We start from the raw sequence: 12,945 nt of genomic DNA on the forward strand, positions 1-12,945 counted from the left end.
TCCTGGCTCAGTAACAAGGTTGAGTACTTTTCCCTGTGTCCATTGTCTACTTGGGTCCAAGCACAACAGAATCTTTAGGACAAAAAATTCTAGAACCCTACAATCTTTTTTTTTTTTTTTTTTTAAGTAGGCTCCATGCCCAGCGTGGAGCCCGATGCAGGGCTTGAACTCATGACCCTGAGATCAAGATCTGAGCTGAGATCAAGAGTCAGACACTTAACTGGCCAAGCCACCCAGGTGCCCCTAGGACCCTAAAACCTTAAGGGTGAAGAAATCTAGAGTCCCGGACTTTCTGGAACAAGGGCATTCTGGAATCCTGGGCCTCAGTTTCCCCATTCGTGAAATGGGGATGTTGGGGGGGGGGTCTGTAACTCCCAGGGTTGGTTGAAGGATGGGATGAGTTATATGTGTGCACCTAGAATGGAACCTGGCGCCTGGTGATCGCTCAGTAATTGTGGTTTCCCCTGAGGCTGGAATTTTATATGTTTTGTTCTTTTCTGTATCCTCAGCCCCCGACACACAGAGAGGCTCAATAAATAGTCACCGAATGAATGAGCAACTCCTAGAATCAAAGGTTCAAAGGAGCAGAGAAACTTCAGGAGCCAAGACCAACAGAATCTAGGAAGGGGGAACGCTCGGATCAGAGAGTCTTGGGAAGTAAAGAATGATAGAAATGCATTCTCTGCAAACCTAACACACACCTGCCTTAAAGGTTCGGGATGGAGGAAGCTCCGCTGGCAAAGGCCCCCCGACTCTGGCTGGGGAGGGCCTCTCTCCGGCAGGCCTGAGGACCAGGTCTTACTGGTTGCGGGCTCTTCCCGCCTTTTCATTCCCATTGCCTCCCCTCGCCTTCCCTGCAGGTGTGGACGACCCCCGGGGGAAGCCGCTAGGCTCCTCACTGTTAGCACAGAGGAGCCCGATGCAGGGCTCGCACTCCCCAACTGTAAGATCATGACCTGAGCTGAAATCAAGAGTCGGGTGCTTAACGGACTCAGCCGTCCGGGCGCCCCTCCCTGCTTTCAACAGCAACCTCTTCCCACCCCCCCCACCCCACCCCCCCATCCCCGCAACAGGCCCTTTTCACTTCAGCCTCAAAAATAATGCCTCTTCCTCCGAGAGCCAACCCAGGGCACGAGGTAGGTGTTCCAAAAACACAGTGGGGGACGAACTCCGGCAGCTTCTCCTCCAGGAAGCTCTCCCTGATTTCTCTCGGTAGGCTGGGCCGGGTTCCCCCCTCTCCCACTTCTTGCCTGGGTTGCCCCCGGCCCCCCCCCCCAGAGCCCCAATGGATCTGGAGTGTCACGCCCCTGTCTCCCCTGTGTGTGAGGCTGAGGGCAGGCCCCACGCTGTATACACCCAACAAATACCGCCCCAAACAGCTGGGACCTCAGGGGATGGGTGTGTCGGGCCCATCTGACTGTTGAAAAAGGCTTTCTTACAATGCTCTGAATTGTGCCGCTCCGTACTGTCCCTCTGGGGCCCAGGGATGGCTCCACTGGCTTTTCTAGGTCAACCAAGGAGTGCGCAGGGACCCAGTTAAGACCTGACGGAGCTCGGTCCAGGACCGGCCCTCCCAAAACACAGGAGCCATTGTGAGCAGCTCATGGATGTGTCGCCAGTTCCTCCCCAAAGGCTCACAAAGACCTTCTGTTTTGTTTATAATGTTTCTTGCGTGTACCTGTGTACCTGTGGGTGAGACCTGAGTCCTCACCCTGGATGTGATCGCTTCCTCCCCCATCTCCCTCCTCCTTCACTTGATGCACAGAGAGGTGAGGGGCTTTGCCTGAGGTCACACAGCCAGGGAAGGGCAAGAGGAGATAAGATTTTAAAAATCGACTTTGTTAAAGAAATCAACTTTATTGAGGTGTAATTTGCATATAGTAAAATGCACGCATTTTAAGTGTCTACGTTGGACGGGTCCTGATAAAAATTTATAGTCGTAGAATCATATGCAAGCTGGATACAGGACATTTCCATCATCCCCAAACCCCCTGTTCTCCTTCACAGTCAAACTCTCCCTGCATCCTCAGTCTCTGGCAGCCACTGATCTGTTTTTTATTGCTATAGTTTTTTTTTAATTAATTAAATTTTTTAAATTAAAAAAAATTTAAATGTTTATTTCTGAAGGAGAGAGACAGAGTGTGAGTAGGGGAGGGGCAGAGAAAGAGAGAGGCACAGAATCCAAAGCAGGCTCCAGGCTCTGACCTGTCAGCACAGAGCCCGATGTGGGGCTCAAACCCACAAGCTGTGAGATCATGACCTGAGCTGAAGTTGGACGCTTAACTGACAGTCACTCAGGTACCCCTAATTAAATTAAAAAAAATTTTTTTAATGTTTATTTATTTTTGAAGGAGAGAGACACAGAGTGTGAGTGCAGGGGTGAGGCAGAGAGAGAGAGGGAGACACAGAATCTGAAACAGGCTCCAGGCTCTGAGCTGTCAGCACAGAGCTCGACGCAGGGCTCGAACCCACAAACCATGAGATCACGACCTGAGCCGAAGTTGGACGCTCAACCGATTGAGCCACCCAGGTGCCCCCCTAATTAAAAATTTTTAAGTTTATTAATTTATTTTGAGAGAGAATGAGAGAGAGAGAGAGAGAGAGAGACCACAGCAGGGGAAGGGCAGAGAGAAGGAGTGAGAGAATCCCAAGCAGGATCCGAGCTGTCAGCAAGGAGCCCAATGTAGGACTCGAACCCATGCACCATGAGACCACACGACCGGAGTGGAAACCAAGAGTCAGACGCTCACCTGACTGAGCCGCCCAGGCGCCCTCGCTATAGTTTTGCTTTTCCAGAATGTTACAGCAATGGGATCACACAGTATTAAAATTATTGAAAAATGTGCATGCAGAAAAATTCACTCTTTGATGTGCGGTTCTGTAAACGTCCCCCCCCCCCCCGCCCGCCCCACCGCTTGCATTTGTAGAGCCACCACCAGAATGAAAATATCAAAATGCAAATGATTTCCATCGCCTCCCCCAAATCCCCTCCTCCTGTCTTTTGTAGTCACATCTTTCCCCAGCCTGCCTCTGGCAACCACCCGCCAATCTGTTTTCTGTCCCTATCGTTTGGCCCTTTTCGGAATGTCTAACAAACGGAGTAATGTAGCCTTTTGAGTTTGGCTTCTTTCCCGCAGCTTGATGCATCTGAGATTTACACATGCGGTGGTGTGTATTGTCAGTGGCTTGCTGATTTTCACTGCTGCCTGGTATCCCACTTCTGGGGGCGTGGCTGGGGGCGCCACAGTTGGCTTATTTATGTACCAGTTGGAGGACATTTGGGTTGTTTCCAGCTACTGGTGATTATGAATAGGGCTGCTATAAACATGTGCGTACAGGTTTTTGTGTGACCCTAGGTTTTTATTTCTCTTGTGTAAATTACCCAGGAATGAAATTGCTGGGTCATATGGGAAGTGTGTATTTAACCTCAGGGGAAATTGGCAAACCGTTTTCCAAGGTGGCTGCACTAGTTTGCGCTCCGGCTAGCGGCGTGCAAGGGTGCTGGTGACAGAACTACCATCTGTTTCTGGGTCTATGAGGTGGATATGAGCTCCTGGCCGCCAAGCCACAACCACTTTTTTTTTTTTTTTTTTAAAGTATAATATATTGTCAAGTTAGCTAACACACATTGTATACAGTGCGCTCTTGGTTTCCCGGGGGGGGGGGGTAGATTCCCATGATTCATCGCTTACATACAACACCCAGTGCTCATCCCAACAAGTGTCCTTCTCAATGCCCATCACCCATTCCCCCCGCTCCCCTGCCTCCCCAACAACCACTCTTGGTAAATAATAATTGTGACCAAAGTGGTCTCCACTATGGTCACCATACATGCAGCTGCTTGCAAAAAAAAAAAAAAAAAAAAAGAAAAAGAAAAAAAAAAAGAAGAGAAAAAAAAGAAAGAAAGAAAGAAAGAAAAAGAAATCAGTTCCTGGCATGATGCAATCGGATCTTCCAGATGTGCTTCTAGAGGGAAAAAAAGGCAGGGCAGGGTCAAGGTGTGTGCCACTGGCATAAACGGCGGGGGAGAGGGGGGAAGAAACATTTGCGTGCATTTTCTTGTCGGTACACAATCTCTGGAATGAACCACAAGAAACTGGAAAAAGCAGAGGCTGGGAGGGACAGGGTCAGGGGTCATGGTGGATAGGTGGCTTCTCTCTTCCATTTTGTACTTTTTGAAACTAGCGGACGTCTTACTTCTTCCAGTCACTCTGCCGACGGGTATTTTAGGCCTTGCTCTGGTAGTGAACAAATAAGTTTCCGGCCCTCGGGGAGTCAGAGTCCAGTCCCTGAGACAGATTGTCAATAAGACAAGGAAAATACACACAACGCCAGGTATTTGCCATGGAGAAAAACAACGCTGGCGAGGGACGGGGGTGGGGAGTGGTTCAAAGTGTTTCTTAAGTTGAGTGGCCAAGGGAGGCCCCTATGAGGAGTGATAGTTGGGGAAAAAACTGAAGGAGGTGAGTGAGAGAAAAAGCCATGCGTGCGTCTGGGGGAAGGGTGTTTAGACCAAGGGAACAAAAAGTGCAGAGGCCCTGAGGCTGAGGCAGGTCCCAGTGGCTGTTAGAGGGCAGTGTGGCCGGAGCAGAATGAGCAGGGGGGCAGTGAGCGGAAGTGAGGTGGGGGCGGTGTTGAGCGGGTCAGGGGGGCCACCACAAGGCCTTTAGCTTTTACTCAGAGGGAGATGGGAGCCATGGAGGGTTCTGAGCAGGGGAGGGATGTGATCTGACTTAGGCTTTAACAGGGTGCCTCTGGCTGCATATGGGGGGCAAGGAGGGAGGCAGGGAGCCTGGTGGGGAGACAGTGATGGTCCAGGCTACAGGTGATGTGATGGTGGCTGGGCCGGGATGGGGCCAGCCGAGATGGGAAGGAAAGCCGGCCATGATCAGGGTGATCAGGGAAGACATTCCTGGAGCGGCGATGTTTTAGCACCCGAACCCCGTGGGGGGGTGTTTGAAAGAGGAGAGCACAAGGGTGTGTCTGAAGGACAGACAGGAGGGCAGCGACAGCAGTGGTCACTTCGCACAGGCCCTAGTAGGCCCGTGGCCTTGGTGAAGTGCCAGCATTCTTCCCGAGGGCACTGGGGAGCCATAGCAGGTCCGGAGCTGGGGATCAGGTTGAGTTTTGGGAAGACCTCTCTGGCTCGGCAGGGAGATCAGCTGTGCAGGGAGAGAGCAGGTGGCTTGGCTTAGGAAGGTAGGGGAGGGTAGAGTGAAGAGGGTCAGTGCCGAGAAGGGGGAGGGAGGCGTCCATGTTGAAACTCCGGCCACTATCAGCCGCCGCCCCTAGGATTTCTTTTGCGTGAACTCAGGGAGACTTCACAACCATCCAGAGAAGTGTCATGCCCTTTTCACAACTGGGGAAACTGAGGCTTGGAGAGGCTGCAAATTCCCGGTCCAAGGCCACGCAGGTGGGACCCGGAGTGGGGAGATTTGACCCCCACCTCACCTCCATTTGCAGGGACGTGGTGCCTCCTTGCCCATCCTTAGCCCTACCGGCCCATCCCCTGTCCTCCACAGCTGGGAAGTCTTGTCCTTCTGGGGAGTCCCTCGCGGCTTAGGCCACTGCCCCTCCCTCCCTCCCTGCCCTGAACCCCCAAGCCCAGCTCCGGACTTTAACCCCGGGCCTCCAGGCGCCACCCCCTATGGGCAAGCAAGCTCAGAGGCCAGCGGGCAAAATTCCCCTATTCCCTGTGCCAGGGGAGTTACCCAGGGCGCAGGGAGGGCGGAGGGCAGGTGTGGGGAAGGGGTGAAGGGGGAACCGAAGCATGTGCAGCTCGATGAAGCAGGGTCATGCTGCATCACTGCTTGGTGCCTCAGTTTCCCATTCCACAAATCGGGCGTGGTTCCTTCCACAAAGAGAGGAAGGACCAGCAAAGCTTTGCAAGGTTGGAAGATTCTTCCCCTTTGGTCTGAGCAGGAGACAAAGGTCTCCTCAATCCGATGGGGGAAACAAAGAGACTCAGCTGGTTGGGGGCATGTGGAGCCCTCGGCAAGTCTGACGAGGGAGGCAGAATTTCCCGGATAGAGAATCAGATAGAGAGGATGAATCCCAGGTCCCTGGATGAAGACGTAGCTAGTCTGGATTTCTAGTCTGTTGGGGGAGGTAAGGAGGGTCCATGCTGACATCTAGGATGATGTTTTTCTAATCAGGTGGGGGAGACAGGGAAGCGCCAGTCTTATAGGGGAGGTAAAAGTCCTCCCGTCTGGGAGAGGTGACAAGGTGATCCAGTCTGAGCTTCCAGTGTGATGACAGAGGTGAACCTGTCTGCGACTCTTTTCCTGGAGCCCTGGGGTCCGAGCAGCCTCTGGAAATCTCACTGTTAGCAAGTTCCAGCTCCGGAGGGAGCCGGGACGGGCACAGGGAGAGGCAAAGGGCAGGTGAGATTTGCTCCCCTGACCCAGGGGCCCGAGAAGTTCTGCAGGGCTGTGGACTTGACCGCCCCGTGTGGGCTCAGCCCCGGCTAGTGGTTTACTGGCACCACCTAGTGGTTGCTGTGGGCCAGGCTTCCCACCCGGAGCACCCAGAAATGGTGGATCCCCTCCCTCAGACCTGGGCACAAGTCTCCCGGACCTTGCAAAGCCCCGCCTGTGATTCTGTGGCTTCCCTACGTTCATCCTCTGTGGATGCTGGGGAGGTCTTTCTGACTCACGAGCCTACCTTGTTGCCAGTCCGCTCATAACTCTTCCGTGGCTCCCCAGTGCCCTGGAAGGAAGCCCGCAAGGCTGGCCTCTCTAGCCTCTCCCAGACCACCCTGTTTCATCTGAGCCATGAGCAGCTTGTTTGACTCAGAACTTACCTTCAGGCCTTTGCACAGGCTGTTCCCTCTGCCTGGGACACCCTTCCCTGCCTCTTTCCCAGCATCCCTCCTACCGCCCTTTTGGGTCTTGGAGTAGATGCCTCCTCCTCCAGGACGCCCTCCCTGCCACCCTGGGTCGGGGTCACGGTCCCAAGGGGCTGCTGGAGTCACTGCTATGTCCCCACGGGGGGCTGGCACTAACGACATACCCCAGGGAAGGTTTGAGTGAATGAATGCATGTCAGGCTGAAGGGTTCGCCAGGGTTTGCCATCGGAGAGTTTCATCAGTGGAGGGACATGGTCACTGAGGAGCCCTAAGGTTTCCTCTCAATCCTGGGCCTTTGTGCTGTTCCCTGCCTTGGAACATTGGCACCTGTTAACTCCCGCTTGCCTTCTGGGTCTCCTCCTCCTGGAAGCCCTCTGTGGCCCCTGGCTGGGTCAGGTGTTCCCCCACCCAGTCTCCCGGGCTCCCCCATCCCAGCCCCGACCAGAGGCTGGGCTGTCAGTGTCCGCGACCGGTCTGTACCCCCACTGCGCCCTGGCAGGACGGGGCTGGGTCCCCCACCGCCTTCTCCTCACAGCTCACAACGGAGCCGCCCCGTCTGTCAGGAGCTGGGTTCACATCCCAACGCTCCCGGTCCGTGCGGCGTCTTGGGTGAGCTCGGGCCTCCCTTGGAGCTCCAGTTTTCTCGTGTGAAACGTGGAGACAAACCTCTGCTTCCTCCCCACCCCGCCTCCCAGGGCTGTGGTGGGACACCGAGGAGACGGGACCCTGAAGGCCTGAGCTGACCACATGCCGGGTGACTCTGGGCGACCCGCTTCCCCTTTCGGGGCCCATCTGGCCAGATGAACGGGTGGCAGGGGCCTCGTCCTGCAGGGACATTTTCGGAGGCCGGCGCGGGGCTTCCCAAGGCGGGAGGGTCAGGGACAGGCAGAGGGAAGAGGCGTCTGCTGGGTTAGGGGAAAACCAGGCTTCCCCATCATAAAACGGATGACGAGAGGGAAACAAACAAAAGGCCGGCTCCACCCGGTGTGAGGGGAAGTTGGGGGAGAGGATAAGGGGCCCCTCGAGGTGGGTGAAAACCACAGTCCGCCGCTTGTGCCAACTTCCTTCATGGAGCCGCCTGTGTGCCTCGGGGTCTGGGCCCGGCTGCCGCTTCGCTGGCCCCTCGAACGCCCAGGCCTCCATTCCAGCCCCCGCCCTGCGTCTGCTCAGGCCCTGAGCTCGGAGACCGCTTGACTCCTCTCTTCCCTCCGCCGCGTCCTGCCCATCAGCAAATGTTGTCAGCTTCACGTTCAAACTCTATTCTCCCCGCCGTGTCCACAGCCTCCCCCGGCCCGGCTGCCATCGCCTCCTGTCTACCTGTTACCTCTGCTCTTTTTCCTATATTTCTTCCAGCCGGAGGGATCCTGTTAGAACTCGAGACGGAGCCTGTCCAGCTCCGCCCACCCCCCCCCCCCCCCACACTGTGGCTCCCACTCAAGGTGACGGCCAAGGCCAAATTCTTCCCGGTGGCCCGCTACCGCGCCAGCCATATTGGCCGTGAACCTGGTTTCCTGCCTCCTGGACTTTGCGCATTCTGTGCCCTCTGTTTGAAATGCTTTTCCCTGCCAACTTTCTACCTAGATCTTCTGTGCTTTCGGGTCTTAGCTTGCGGTAGGCTGGGTAATGCCCTGGAGAATCCAGAAGGAACTGGGCCGATTGATACTGACTTAGGTGATAGACACACACTGTAGTGAACAAAAGAGAGAAAATCCCTGCCTCGTGGGGCTCACAGTCTGGCGGAGAAGGCAGACAATGAATAGGTGAAGAAAGAAATATATCCTATAAAGTTGGGCGTGGGTGTGTCATAAATGCTCGGAAGGACAAAGCTAGACAACACGGGGTATTCGGGGGGCCCCTGTGAGGAGGTGACATTTGAGCAGAGACCTGAATGGATTGATTCAGGGTAAGACCTGAATCGATTGATTGAGGGGAAGACCATTTTTGGCAGGAAGGAAGGCCAGTGCAAAGGTCCTGGGGCAGGAGTTGTGTGGTTTGTTGGAACAATAGTCAGGGGGCCGTTGTTTCCCCTTCTGAGGACTTCAAGGGCTGACACCTGTTTCTGAAGGTCACTGTGGGAACTCAGGGAGCTCTTGACTGTGGTTGGCGGCTAAGGCGAGACCCTTTGGCTGCCCTGGTCCTGTGCAACCTTAGGGGGCTGGGATATCCTCTCTGGGCTCTGCACTGTGTGTCGGGCCTGGCTGGAGCTGAGCAGACTCCCTGCTTGGTTCCCAAAGTCTGGCCTTGGCACCCTGGTGCCGGGCACCCCCCCCCCCGCCACCGCACCCCCCGCCCCTTCTCCTCTTTCTTCTCATCCTTCTCCTTCTTCCTCTCTCCTCCCTTCCCTCCTCCCACCCTCTCTTTTCCCTCCTCCTCCCTCGGCTCGCCCTCCTCTCTCTCTCCATCCTGCATCAACATTCCAGCCCAGGGGAGAAAAACAGGGCATGTTTCCTTCCTCTCACTGGCAGGGCTCCAGACAGTGACTGGGCCATTGTGTGCTCTGGCCTCAAGGTCATTCCTGCCCCCACCCCTACCCTCCCCACCGCAGGAGGGTTACTTGAGAAAAGGCATCTTAGGTGAGGGGGGAGGAATGGGGGCAAGACAGAGGCCGCGGCTCCCCTGGCCGCCCAGTCTGGGCCCCATCCATAGCTGTAGTGGAATCCGGGGACCCAAGCGCCATCCGGCCTTTGTGGCTTTGTGGGGGACTTGGGGGGCTGCTCTCAACCTCCAGGGGCAGAGGAGAGCCCCAGTCTCCAGTCCGAAACCTGCTGTGTGATCCTGAGCTGGTTCCTGCCCCTCTCTGGGCCAACTCGGCCCTTCCTGGCTGAGTAGCCTCGGACAAGGTGCCTCCTTCTCTTTGTGCCTCTCTTTCCTTTTTTTGTGATCCAGTCCCTGCATCGAGGCCCTCCAACTTCCCAGGTGACAAAGATCACCCAGACTATTGATGTAAAAAATTCAGCTTCCGGGTCTCTTCCCTGGAAACACAGATTTCCTGGGGCCAGGCAGGGACCTGGGATGCGTATGTTTAATAAACAGCTAGGAGATTGGAAAAACGTGGCCCCATTTCAAAGGGAGGCTGTGAGCAGTAAGTCAGAAAATCTGTGCCAAGAGCACGTTACCCCGGGGCCAGTGATGATCAGCACCGTGATTCTGAGAGCTCACACGTGGGGCACCTGGGTGGCTCAGTCGGTTAAGCGTCCGACCTCGGCTCGGGTCATGATCACGAACTGTGAGTTCAAGCCCCACATCAGGCTCTGTGCTGACAGCTCAGAACCTGGAGCGTGCTTCAGATTCTGTGTCTCCCTCTCTCTCTGTCCCTTCCCCACTCATGCTCTGTCTCTCTCTCTCTCAAAAATAAATAAACATTACAAAAAAAAAAAAGCTCATACACTTTATTATTTTTCCTTGGAAGACATTTTCAGCGATTGACATTTTCAAGAACATCACATCTTACATAAAAGTGCGGCAAACCTGTGCAGGGTAGGATCAATTAAGTCCCCCCAAGAAGAACGTATTACAGAAAAATCGTGATTTTTGACTTTTCCATCTGCCTGTTGCCAAAAGCTCACACCTAGGGCCAAACCTTTCCTGCATAGACCCTTTACTCGTAGTTGACTCTTTTCAACAACTCTAGGGATGGGCACTATTATCTCGGTTTTATAGGCGAGGAAGAACAACGTGCCCCCGCCCCTGGCTGCAAGTGGCCAGCTCAGCTCTGTCTGGGCGCTCAGCCTCCGCTCTTGACCGGCCTGCCCTGCTGAGGAATGAGGGGGACTTACCAGCTAGCTTCTCCACCCAGCAGCTGTGGGAACTGGGGGACCCAGAGCAAGGTTTTTAAGCTCTCTGTGCCTCAGTTTCTCTTTTTTCTTTCTTTCTTTCTCTTTTAATGTTTATTTTTGAGAGAGAGAGAGAAAGCCAGAAGGGGAGGGGCAGAGAGAGAGATGGGGACAGAAGATCCGAAGAGGGCTCTGTGCGGACAGCAGCGAGCCGCATGTGGGGCTCGAACTCACGAACTGTGAGATGGCCGGCCTGAGCCGAAGTCAGCCACTCCACCGACTGAGACACCCAGGCGCCCCGTGGCTTCAGTTTCTTCACCTAGAAGATGGACCAAGTGGCAGTAACTACTCTGAAGTGTTGCTGTAGAAATTCATTGAGCACGTGTTCGCAAAAGGACGGTCGATACTCGAGATAGAGGAGCTGGTCTTGTTTTGCGGTCACTGTTCTTTCCTGGAACTGCTCACCGAGGGGGATTGGAGCCCAGGGATGCCTAGAGGGACGGGAGCTTTGGTCCCGGGGACATCCGAGCCTCCACACCCTGAGGATATGGGATCTGGAATCCGACTGACCTAGAAACCCAAGCAGCCTCCTCCTTGGCTCCCTCCACCCTGTCCCTCCCGCTGGCCTCATTCTGCATTGCACAAAGCAACCCCCAACTGAACACAACCACTGTCTTTCGCAAACCCTGAATGCCGTGGCTGTGGCAATTTCCCTTCGGGCTTAGGTGAGAAAGGCTGTTTTGTCCAGTTTAGGAAGGAGTTCCAAGGTCCCGTGTGGCCCGGCCTGCCAGCTGCCCACCCGGGATCCCTTCTTCCTCTCTTCCTTGCGACGCAGGACCCTGAGGTTCTCTGGGGGCGGCGATATACCCAGGGGAAAGACTACAAGTCCCAGCCTCCCTTGCAGCTAGGGTGGCCATGTGACTAACAGCTGCCCAATCAGATGTAAGCGGCCGGCGCAGGCCGGGACTTTGGGGAAGGTTCCTTAAAGGGGGCACAACCTGCGTGGGGTTGCGTTTGCCCTCGGTCCCTTTCTTCCCTCGGCCGGCCTGGAACGTGGACGAGGCTGCGGCGGCTCCAGCAGCCATCTTGGACCACGAGGTGACCAAGGGAATGGCAACCCCACGTCACGAATGATGGGGCAGAAACCCAGAAGGCGCTGTGTCTCTGATGCCCCCGTGGAGCCGCGATTCCAGTTCTGAGCAATCCGCCTCTGGGAAGTCTTTGCGTGAGAGAGAAATAGTCTTCTTTCCATGTAAGCTGCTCTCACCTGTACCAGTTTCCCTTTCATCTTGTATGTTAGCCTTCTCTCTGTCTTGTCTTATTTCCAGTCCCTTCCTGGCCACCGAAGCGAAATTCTAACTGGTGTTCCTGGGCTCCAGCCCTAGGTACGTGGCTCGCTCTTACGTGTTGGTGGAAGGTCGCGCATGCGAGAGCCATTTCCCATTTGGGGGGCTGGATAATATCAGGGTTAAGAGTGTGGACTCAAAGCCACACGCTTCCTAGTTGTGCCATTGCCCGGAAACCTAATATTGGAGACCACTGATTTAGGAAATAGCGTTCAAACTCCATGGAGAGCGCTCTTGGCGCCTCCCTGGGGTGGGGGCAGAGGCGTGGACGCGACTTTTGGCTCTCTCCGTCCTTCATTGGCCAGAACTTGGTTACACGGCCACCCGGAGCTGCAAGGCCCTCTGGGAAAGTGAGTATCTGACACTTTGAGTTTCTTTTACCGGAGGCGGCGACTGCCATCATGAGAGAGGAGTGGCTGCCGGGGAGCTATTCCCGGGTATTCCACACCCTCTTCCCTTCGTGTGTTTGGTTATTGTGCATCTAACCAAGAACCAACCCTCTACTGCAACCAGACCAGTCTCTCTTTTTATTGTATTTATTGTTTCCGATTTATATTTTTAACTAAGCTCTACACCCAACGTGGGGCTCAAACTTACAACCCCAAGATGGAGAGTCGTGTGTTCTAGGGATAGAGCCAGCCGGCTCCCCACCCCCGCCTCTTTGATTGTAGATATTGGCCTCCCCTGTCTCTCATCACACTTGCAAAACGTTTGCCTAGTCCGTCAACATTTCAAAAATGTCCGTCAACATTTCAAAAAACCGTTAGGTTTAGTTGACTCACTCTGTGTTTTGTTTTATCCTTCATCCATTTCTGCTTTTGCCTTTTTACATTCCTTACCTTTTTTCCCTTGGTTTATTTTTCTGGACGGCTTATTTTGTTCATCGTCAAGCTCTTTCCGTTTTAGTATTCCCAATGCATTTAAGCATTTAAGACTATCATTCCCCCTCCAAGTGCGGCTTTGGCCCTATACCACAGGT

The sequence above is a fragment of the Leopardus geoffroyi genome, chromosome E2, assembly GCF_018350155.1.
Source record: "Leopardus geoffroyi isolate Oge1 chromosome E2, O.geoffroyi_Oge1_pat1.0, whole genome shotgun sequence".
In the NCBI taxonomy this organism is placed as follows: Eukaryota; Metazoa; Chordata; class Mammalia; order Carnivora; family Felidae; genus Leopardus; species Leopardus geoffroyi.